We start from the raw sequence: 10111 nt of genomic DNA on the forward strand, positions 1-10111 counted from the left end.
TGATACATAGTGTCCTAGATCATATAGAGTGGGCTTAACGATACATAGTGGGCTAGATTATACATATTGGTCTAGATGATACATAGTGTCTTAGATCATACAGAGTGGGCTAAACGATACATAGTGGGCTAGATGATACATAGTGGTCTAAATGATACTTAGAAGGCTGTATGATACATAGTGGGCTAGATGATACAAAGTGGTCAAGATGATACATATTGTCCTACATCATACAGAGTGGGCTAAACGATACATAGTGGGCTAGATGATACATAGTGGGCTAGATGATACAAAGTGGTCAAGATGATACATATTGTCCTAGATCATACAGAGTGGGCTAAACGATACAAAGTGGGCTAGATGATACATAGTGGTCTAGATGATACACAGTGGTCTAAATGATACTTAGAAGGCTGTATGATACATAGTGGGCTAGATGATACAAAGTGGTCAAGATGATACATATTGTCCTAGATCATACAGAGTGGGCTAAACGATACAAAGTGGGCTAGATGATACATAGTGGTCTAGATGATACACAGTGGTCTAAATGATACTTAGAAGGCTGTATGATACATAGTGGGCTAGATGATACAAAGTGGTCAAGATGATACATATTGTCCTAGATCATACAGAGTGGGCTAAACGATACATAGTGGGCTAGATGATACATAGTGGTCTAGATGATACACAGTGGTCTAAATGATACTTAGTGGGCTAAACGATACATAGTTGGCTAGATGATACATAGTGGTCTATATGATACAAAGTGGTCAAAATGATACATAGTGGGCTAAACGATACATAGTTGGCTAGATGATACATAGTGGTCTAGATGATACAAAGTGGTCAAAATGATACATAGTGGTCCAAATGACACATAGTGGGCTAGATGATACATAGTTGGCTAGATGATACAAAGTGGTCAAGGTGATACATAGTGGTCTAAACGATACATAGTGGGCCAGATGATACGTAGTGGTCTAGATGATACATAGTGGTGAAGATGATACGTAGTGGGCTATTTGATGCAGTAAGTGGGCTAGATCATACATAGTGGCCAAGAGGATACATAATGGGCTAGACGATACGTAGTTGGCTATATGATACATAGTTGGTTAGATGGTACATTGAAGACATCTTTTGTGTGTCCTTTTATCCAGCCGTCAGCACAATGTTTTGGGTTGACTTGAAGATTTGGTGGCCAGCATCACATATCACTGTAGGTCCGCACGTTCCCCAAACATTGACATCCCCAAAGCAGCCGTTGATAACCAACCCAGTGAGCACCTTCTAAAGGTCGCTACCAGATACCAGAATTCTGTATGCGTCTCCCTGAGATAGCTGACCAGTAGCTAGCTGCCAGATGGACATCAATTATTGCCACATATAGATGTCTGGCAAACCTCCTCAATCTGATTATCATCTCAAGGAGTACACATTGATTGCCATGCGAAGAGGACATTTGTTTGTCTTGAGATCAGCATTTTCGGTCTGGCAATATTTATGCCTAAAACGTTGATGTGGGCCCAACCTACTGGAACATTGCCATGGGATCAGGCAGTTAAGTCGAGTCTTAATTGTTGGAAAATCAGCTTGGGATTGACCGAAACACCGCAGTGTTTTTACAGCCGACACAGAATGTATGGATCTGGCCAATCGTGCATAAGAAATTGTAGCAACCAATGATTTATCGAGACGTTAATTTCAGAAATCTGCAAGTTTTGGTCAGCATTGTGGTGTAAATGTGTTGATTAATGAGAAAAGATTGAGAATTTATCGCGGTTTCCATGTAGATGGGGTATCTGTATCTTATCAAACGCATGGTGTTAATTACACTCTCTGCTCGTTAAAATTCTCCTTTGATGTGGTACTGGTCAGTGGACTGGTGGATTAGCTGGGCGATCAGACAAGGCGTGGTATGTTGACACAGGGCAATTGGTCCCTCAGCAGGACAAGGGTGGGGACGGCCGGCCACGTATCAAGGGATCAGCTGCTGAAATGGAAGATTAGGATTACACTGAGCACATGGAAGTGGGCGGAGTGTTTGTCAGTTTACCAAGACGTCACCTGAGAAGGGTATCATTTGCCAGCGTCTTCTACAAGTCCTTCACTGAATTCTGATTAAATGTTCCAGCCAAGTGGAATAAACTAAACCTTGTCTTTACTGACTAAGGAGGTTGAAGACATATCAAATGGTTCTCCCATCAAAGACGGTTATAAATGCTTATAGATTACTTCATGATAGGTTCTGTTTAACAAATTCTATTTTTCTTTGATGCATCATGAGGAATTACTGGATATATCTTGAATATTGCATAAACATGTGAAGAATGGGGTCTGTGTTGGCCATGCAGAGAAAGTGATCTCATCTGACTTTCTGTAAATACGTGTAACTGAGTGGTGGCGATACTCGTAGTGTTGGGAAGGATGACACTGTTTGCAGACACTGTGAGCTGAAACTACTACTGTAAGAAGACACTAGGCAGACACTAAAGGCATATACCATATTGGGACACTGTTGACAGACACTATAGGCAGAAACTGTTGCATGCACTATAGGCAGACACTATAGGCAGACACTGTACACAGACACTGCAGGCAGACACTGTACACAGACACTACAGGCAGACACTGTACACAGACACTACAGGCAGACACTGTACATAGATGCTACAGGCAGACACTGTACACAGACGCTATAGGTAGACACTGTACACAGACACTACAGGCAGACACTGTACATAGACACTACAGGCAGACACTGTACACAGACACTACAGGCAGACACTGTACATAGACACTACAGGCAGACACTGTACACAGACGCTACAGGTAGACACTGTACACAGACACTACAGGCAGACACTGTACACAGACGCTACAGGTAGACACTGTACACAGACACTACAGGCAGACACTGTACACAGACACTACAGGCAGACACTGTACACAGACGCTACAGGTAGACACTGTACACAGGCACTTTAGGCAGACACTGTACACAGACGCTATAGGCAGCCACTGTACACAGACACCATAGGCAGACACTGTACATAGACACTACAGGCAGACACTGTACATAGACACTACAGGCAGACACTGTACACAGACACTACAGGCAGACACTGTACATAGACACTACAGGCAGACACTGTACACAGACGCTACAGGTAGACACTGTACACAGACTTTATGGCAGATACTGTACATAGACGCTACAGGCAGACAATGTACACAGACACTATAGGCAGACACTGTACACAGACACTACAGGCAGACACTGTACATAGACACTACAGGCAGACACTGTACACAGACACTACAGACAGACACTGTACATAGACACTACAGGCAGACACTGTACACAGACGCTACAGGTAGACACTGTACACAGACACTACAGGCAGACACTGTACACAGGCACTACAGGCAGACACTGTACACAGACGCTACAGGTAGACACTGTACACAGGCACTTTAGGCAGACACTGTACACAGACGCTATAGGCAGCAACTGTACATAGACACTACAGGCAGACACTGTACACAGACACTACAGGCAGACACTGTACATAGACACTACAGGCAGACACTGTACACAGACGCTACAGGTAGACACTGTACACAGACTTTATGGCAGATACTGTACATAGACGCTACAGGCAGACAATGTACACAGACACTATAGGCAGACACTGTACACAGACACTACAGGCAGACACTGTACATAGACACTACAGGCAGACACTGTACACAGACACTACAGGCAGACACTGTACATAGACACTACAGGCAGACACTGTACACAGACGCTACAGGTAGACACTGTACACAGACACTACAGGCAGACACTGTACACAGACTCTATAGGCAGACACTGTACACAGACACTACAGGCAGACACTGTACACAGACAGTAAAGGCAGACACTGTACATAGACACTATAGGCAGACACTGTACACAGACACTATAGGCAGACACTGTACATAGACGCTACAGGCAGCCACTGTACACAGACGCTACAGGCAGACACTGTACACAGACGCTACAGGCAGACACTGATGCACAGACGCTACAGGCAGACACTGTACATAGACGCTATAGGCAGCCACTGTACACAGACAGTAAAGGCAGACACTGTACATAGACACTACAGGTAGACACTGTACGCAGACACTACAGGCAGACACTGTACGCAGACACTATAGGCAGACACTGTACACAGACACTGCAGGCAGACACTGTACACAGACTTTATGGCAGACACTGTACACAGGCACTTTAGGCAGACACTGCACACAGACACTATAGGCAGACACTGTACATAGACACTACAGGCAGACACTGTACGCAGACACTATAGGCAGACACTGTACACAGACAGTAAAGGCAGAACCTGTACACAGACGCTACAGGCAGACACTGTACATAGACTTTATAGGCAGACACTGTACACAGACACTATAGGCAGACACTGTACACAGACACTACAGGCAGACACTGTACACAGACGCTACAGGCAGACACTGTACACAGACGCTACAGGCAGACACTGTACATAGACGCTATAGGCAGCCACTGTACACAGACAGTAAAGGCAGACACTGTACATAGACACTACAGGTAGACACTGTACGCAGACATTACAGGCCGACACTGTACGCAGACACTATAGGCAGACACTGTACACAGACACTGCAGGCAGACACTGTACACAGACTTTATGGCAGACACTGTACACAGGCACTTTAGGCAGACACTGCACACAGACACTATAGGCAGACACTGTACATAGACACTACAGGCAGACACTGTACGCAGACACTATAGGCAGACACTGTACACAGACACTGCAGGCAGACACTGTACACAGACTTTATGGCAGACACTGTACACAGGCACTTTAGGCAGACACTGTACACAGACACTATAGGCAGACACTGTACACAGACACTATAGGCAGACACTACAGGCAGACAATGTACACAGACACTACAGGCAGCCACTGTACACAGACACTACAGGCAGCCACTGTACACAGACACTACAGGTAGACACTGTACACAGACTCTACAGGCAGCCACTGTACACAGACACTACAGGCAGCCACTGTACACAGACACTACAGGCAGACACTGGTGAGGAATGTAGGAAAACAAAAATGCTGTGGAAGGAGCATTTTTTATTTGTTTTTGCCTCGAAGAATACCAACAAACCCAACTGAACTCAGCTCTTTCTCACAGTTCCAAAAAAGTTTGTGTTCAGTTTATGGATAATACAGTCTGCATCATGTGACGCGAGAAAATGTAAAAATATCATATTTTTTTGCGATACAAATGACACCAGGGTCTTAAGTGACTGTATTTGCCTATAGCAAAGAAACATTTCCTTTTTTCAGCCTTTGACTTGATCACCATGTGAAGATAGAGTTGATTTCTGAATTTGAACTTCTTTATTCATTCAATGCCACATTGTGGTACAGATGCTACAGCCGTTATCGAAATGTTTCATTGAAAGAGTAAAGAAAATGAAACCCATGCCAGCTCTATCTCTATTGTTACCACAGCTTCTAACATGCTGCTTACAAAGATTTATTCAAATCTGTCTCTTTGTCTACGCAGCTGTTTTCGTCTTTTCACCAGGTTTTACCCTGTCTAGTGTTAAACTGAATCCTGTACGGTGTCACACAAGCTGTAATAACCACAGGTCATAGATTCTGTCTTGATCCTCAGTCTGTCAGGTCCCTTGTGTGCCCATGGGTTTAACCACAGTGGTAAACATCTGCATGACTGGGCTTTCCTCCCCTGTATCACAGGGTTTTCTTCCCACATTAGGCTGACATGCTGTGTTATTGTTCAAAATGGAGCACAATTTTTGTCATTTATGTTGTTCTATGGATATGATGATATGTTTTGCACTATAGGACCGATGCTATTGGGGTAGTTTCTAATGGTTAATAATTATGTACAGAGCTATTCCTGTGTCGCACGTAACGCTTATGTATTAAACGTATGGTACCTGCATTTTCCCCTTATTCAGACAATAAGACTTATACATTTATGCGTCATCAGAAATATTGTTGTATCATTGATACTTTTTCAGTTTGTAACAAATGTTATATTTGGGATAACTCTTTCTTTGTAAAGTACTTTTTGGGGGTTGAGTCCCGTCCGGGATTCGAACCCTCACTGCCAGAGTGAGGCACCTAATCGCCAGCACACAACGTCAGCGATCTAACCCACTCAGCCACCGAGGCTTCCACAAAAAGAAAGTCCGACAACTGGTAATCTAGATCACGTACTTTGTGTACCCCTCAGTGTGTTTATGGATCTGTTAACTGTAAAAGTGTGAACAGTGGAAATCTTAAAAGCACAATTTCGTCTTCTAGCAAATGCAAGCTTGTGTGTTCTCTAGTTGAACTGAAAGACCGCGCTTGTTCAGCTCTATTTAGGTGACTTCTTTAACCCAAACAATTACCACCAACTGTAGACTGCTACACAATGTAGATAAGTAATTTTACAATGTTACTATTCAAATGCAACTTTTCTCCTGCAGATGTTTCTACGGACTGTGAGTGAAGCAGCAAGAATCTTGGACGTCATGTTGCAGCCCAGAATCATTGTCTTCGGTCCTGACAGACTGGCCTTGTCAGACGCTTGAGAGGTTGTGCTGTGTTGTCATGGGTAACCCTAGTCGTTAAATTGTACCAGCATGTGTTCAACACGGACATATTCAGATATATCTGGTCCCACTACAGTATGGTGTGATTAGCAGGGACACCTTCAGACCATGTTCAGGTGAAGATGTGTGGTCAGTTGGGACATGATGAGACATATCTGGGCCCACTACAGTATGATGTGATTAGCAAGGACACCTTCATACCATGTTCAGGTGGAGATGTGTGGTCAGTTGGGACATGATGAGACATATCTGGGCCCACTACAGTATGATGTGATTAGCAAGGACACCTTCATACCATGTTCAGGTGGAGATGTGTGGTCAGCGGGGACACGATGTGCACACCAGGTTCAGACAGAAAATGTTAAGACCAAATTCAGACAGCAGACATGCGTGTTTAGTAGGGGCATGTTGAGACATATCGGGGTCTTGTGATTGACCAGCAATCGTTAGACACGGGTGCAATGTCCTCTTGCTCGTTGTGGGCATGTTTAGGCCATACAAAGACAGAACCCAGATTATTAAGTGAACTGACATATGAACAGCAGACAGTGTCAAACCATGGGCCCAGTGAGTGTGTTTGACAATGACTTAAATGAAGAAGAAGTTTGACAGATAGGCAAGTCCAAGATACAATTGAAGAATATTGATGAAAATGTTTGAGTACCCTTAAAATTACACGCCTTACACCTAATGAGTTATTGTAAGTAGACTTTAAATATCTGATGTGATAAGGGGCATTCTGGTCAAGCAACTTTGGTCAAGGTTACAAGAAGAAGACGGCATTCTTTAATCAAGGTTACAAGAGGAAGTTATCTGTCTTTGGAGAAAGTTTCAAGAGCGATGCATCTTACTTTGGTCAAAGTTAAGAGAAGAAGACAGAAGTCTGGAAAACTGGTCGTGATACTTTAATACCACAGCTAAGATATACACTGAGGACAGACCAAGGTTGTCATCTTTTACCAATAATAAGTCTGTAATGAGAAATAATCGTGTCTTGTAACCTTTTATCTCAAAATCTATAGCTTCATTGAAGTTGTGATTATTCCTGCCCACTGAAGTGATGCAGAGCTCCCCCCCCCCCCCACCTCCCCCCCCCCCCCCCCCCCCCAGCCCCCCCATCCACCCACCCTCTAAAACCTTATAAGAAATGGAAAAAGGGGTTGTGATTTATACACACTTAATTACAACGAAGGCGCTATGCAGTAACACATTTAGTCATTGAATTATTTGATTATAAAAAAATGGTTTTGCCCTTTGTAACTTCAGGTATTTTAGTGCTATAAATCAGTCATTCAAGTAATGTATATGGTCTGGCCAAAATCGTACACCGTAGAGATAGCGTCAAAGATGCCCTTTCAAACTAGCACTACGTTATAATCATAACTAGGTCAAGGCTCATTATATGTTATATACACAGACACATTTCTTACAGCATTGTGGGGACTTGTGTGCGTCTTTAGGGAAACCGCAATAAACATGCCCACATTTCTCGGAACTGAAATTGATTTGTACCTTTTATGAAACAATTCCGTTGACAATTACTTCCAGGTCATATATAATGGGTTCAGTTAAGTTAAATAAAAATCATTAGACCATGAAAGGTTTCTCATAACGAGCTTCATTAACATAATTTTATGTTTAGTCTTTGGATGGCATTTAGAAGCACAACAGATAGAAAAGATAATGTATGGATGTCAATTTCTTTATTATGAGGAACACAAGGTTTCAGAGTATATGCTTACTACTTCAACAGGTGAATGCCAGGATTCGGAATAAATAGTTATACATTTTCCTGTTGAAATAGGTGGAGTGAGTGAGTGAGTATGGTTTTACGCCGCTTTTAGCAATATTCCAGCAATATCACGGCGGGGGACACCAGAAATGGGCTTCACAAATTGTACCCATGTCTGGAATCGAACCCGGGTCTTCGGCGTGACGAGCAAACGCTTTAACCACTGGGCTACCCGACCGCCCGAAATAGGTGGAAACTTAACACGGGAAGTTTATTGGTGATTAGCAATGGACAAATGGAAGGCAGCGGTTAACTTACACTGATAGGGAATTAGCCTAATTATAGGTTGTTTCCCAGTTGCTAGAAACATCTCAGCAGCAAAGTATAGGCAAGGTAGGATAACTCTGTCTTTAAAACCTGGACACTCTTGCCATTCATCAAACTAATATCATAACCAGATTATCAGATTATTCACTATTCTAGAAATTCAGAAATTATTTTCACCTCAGGAAGAACTTGTTTACATATAGCATGTTTTAAATGACCATCACAATGATGAGAAACATTTTGAACTGTTCTGGCCGTTATGAGAATCTGTATGTCTTATTCACATGATGCAATTGTATAGATATAGTTGATTATGCAAATAATGATTGACAAATAAATCAATAAAACAATATAAGTGAAGCCATTATTTATTAAGGTGAGGATTATTTAACATGTCATGTGTTTTGGATCATTCTGAAGTTACAGTTGTAACTGACGTTCTGTCATGGTAGAAACCTCAAATGTTTTGTTACATTTGAAAAGTTACATATTCTGTCTCAATTTCAAACAGAATATGTTACAACTTTCATTTGGATGTGATCGGGTGTTCCCTTCAGGGTGACCGATGCATAGGGTCATTTTTGGTCCACTTGAAATGTCACATTACAGAAAACATTTTATTTCCACTTGCAGTGAGAGCCACATTTGATCACGATCACCATATTTTATGCTTCAGAAACTATTTGTTACAGACATATGAGACTCATTTTGTGACATATCTTTGAAGCCTCGGTCAGATCATGTTACTGAAATGAAACATTGATGTTTTGACTTCTCATTATGTACTTCAGTGTACCTTTATGTTTACACTCCCCTTAGTATGCTACCGTTGTACCACCAAATCTATAGAAACATGTACACTTCTTCTGTGTTTGTATCGGGCTATGGGGTAGTCTAGTGGTTCAAGCGTTCGATTCCCCACATGGATACAATGTGTGAAGCCCATTCCCGCCTCCCCTCCCTCACCCCCCCCCCCCCCACCCCCCCACCCCCCGACCCCCGCGGCGTAAAATTAACTAATTCACTCACTCGCTTTGTTTGTATCGTTAGTGTTGGCATGAAATGAATAACTACGTCTGTGCGTCTTTAGAGGCAGTATCTTAATAATTACAATAGCACTTTGACACTGGTTTTAGTACAGTTGATGTGTGTACATGCACGTTTACTTTTTAAAAAACCCCAGAACATATAGAAACATGGTCATTTAGTGAGATCCTTAAGAGTCGATATTGTGTATAGTTTTTAAAATGTTTTTGTTAACGATTATTTAATTTGTTCATGAATACACGCACATTATAATTGTAATTCTTTGTAACCGTTTCTCTTTTTATGCGGATTAACCAATACCTTCAGTAAAATCTTTTTCT

General features: G+C 42.3%; 1 protein-coding gene across 1 annotated transcript in view; it reads left to right on the forward strand.

The window, feature by feature from the left end:
- LOC124110710 (zinc finger CCCH domain-containing protein 10-like) overlaps window positions 1–7748 on the forward strand; it is a 332500-nt gene extending 324752 nt beyond the window's left edge. Inside the window, exon 4 of the transcript XR_006857311.2 lies at window positions 6560–7748. The gene's annotated coding sequence lies outside the window, so the exon portion shown is untranslated. The remainder of the gene's footprint in view (window positions 1–6559) is intronic.
- The last annotated feature ends 2363 nt before the right edge of the window (window positions 7749–10111 follow it).

The sequence above is a fragment of the Haliotis rufescens genome, unplaced genomic scaffold (genome assembly GCF_023055435.1).
Source record: "Haliotis rufescens isolate VD_foot unplaced genomic scaffold, xgHalRufe1.0.p SCAF_10, whole genome shotgun sequence".
NCBI classification, from domain to species: Eukaryota; Metazoa; Mollusca; class Gastropoda; order Lepetellida; family Haliotidae; genus Haliotis; species Haliotis rufescens.